The following is a 1,331-nucleotide window of genomic DNA, read 5'->3' on the forward strand; positions in this document are numbered from 1 at the left end:
CACTCAGGAGACCCTGGTTCGGTTCCCACCCAGCCCATCTTGCAAGAGTTGAGCCCGGCTTGCAGCTGTTGTGACGTCAGTGCCCTCGCGGGAGGAGCGGGAGTTAGGCCGCAGTACCATCTGTGCGACCGCAGGCGAGCGCACGAGCTGAGACCCGGCTATGTAGCTACGCGGCCGCAAGTGAGCGCACGAGTTGAGCCTCCGCCTTTGCAGCTGTTATGACGTCATATGGTAGCTACGCGGCCGCGCGCGGCGCAGCAAGGAAGAGCGTGGTTGTGCGGCTAGTATGCTTCGCATAAAAATAGTCTCACGAGGTTGCGGTTGAAGTCCGGAATGTGGTGAGGCGTAGAGTCCTTGAGGTGGGACACTCGCTGGTAGAGTGATGACCGGCGTGGAAGAGCAAACGCAGCAGCACGGGGCAGGAAAAGGTGGACGGCCCACAGCTCCGTAGACGAGAACAGGCCACTCGGTCGCCCGGTCACCCGAACCTCGCGCGTAGAAGCGGGTTCCAAGATGCCGGCAGGCCGACCTGAGGCCTCGTGCAAGGCAACGACCCGAGGCGCTCCTCGTCTCGACGAGGACACGCTCGCTCTCCCGAACCTCGCGCGTAGATGCGGGTTCGAGGCTGCAGCAGGCCGTTCCGGGGTCTCGTGCCGTGCAACGACCCGAGGCGTTCCCTGTCCCGAAGACGGACGCTCGGTTAGGTGAACCTCACCGGTAGATGTGGGTTCTGTAGGCCCTGCGGCCCTAGTCGTGCCGGCGTTCCAACCATCTCCGTTGCGCAAGCACCTTTTCATGCGCTGCACGAGCCTCCCTCGTCTTTCTTTTCATCTTGTTGAGGCCGGCCGCAATGTCGTCTGCTCTTGCGCTCGGTTTGGTTCTACACAGTTTGGTTCTTTCCGCTTCCTCTCACAGCCCCTTTCAAAAGTAAACTGCGTCGGCCGGGAATCGAACCCGGGCCACCCGCGTGGCAGGCGAGTATTCTACCACTGAACCACCGACTTTTTTTTTTCTTTATTGCCAGTCCTCGACATATCACAACACAAATTCCTAAATGATATAAACAAAGACCAAAGAAGCAAAAAGGAATGAATACACAAACGGAACAAAGAACAGTAATATTTACATTCGCTGCCGTCCGCTACTGTGGCACGACGTTGTCGGATTAAAATTCCTTTAGTGCTGTAAGGGGTTCAACCCTCGACAGCCACTCAGGAACAGGCTGTTGCAACTTGATCACTTCCACATACCGTTGCATGGATTCACAAAAGTACAGACGCGCCGGTCGGGCATCCGGGTCACAATGGTGACCCGCCATTCTTGCGCGCCAT

General features: G+C 57.8%; 1 non-coding gene across 1 annotated transcript; it reads right to left on the minus strand.

The window, feature by feature from the left end:
* Window positions 1-933: 933 nt before the first annotated feature.
* On the minus strand, window positions 934-1,004 carry TRNAG-GCC (transfer RNA glycine (anticodon GCC)). The gene has a single exon. It is a non-coding gene; the product is annotated as a tRNA-Gly (tRNA).
* Between the last annotated feature and the right edge of the window lie 327 nt (window positions 1,005-1,331).

Source organism: Dermacentor andersoni, chromosome 4 (assembly GCF_023375885.2).
Source record: "Dermacentor andersoni chromosome 4, qqDerAnde1_hic_scaffold, whole genome shotgun sequence".
Lineage (NCBI taxonomy): Eukaryota > Metazoa > Arthropoda > Arachnida > Ixodida > Ixodidae > Dermacentor > Dermacentor andersoni.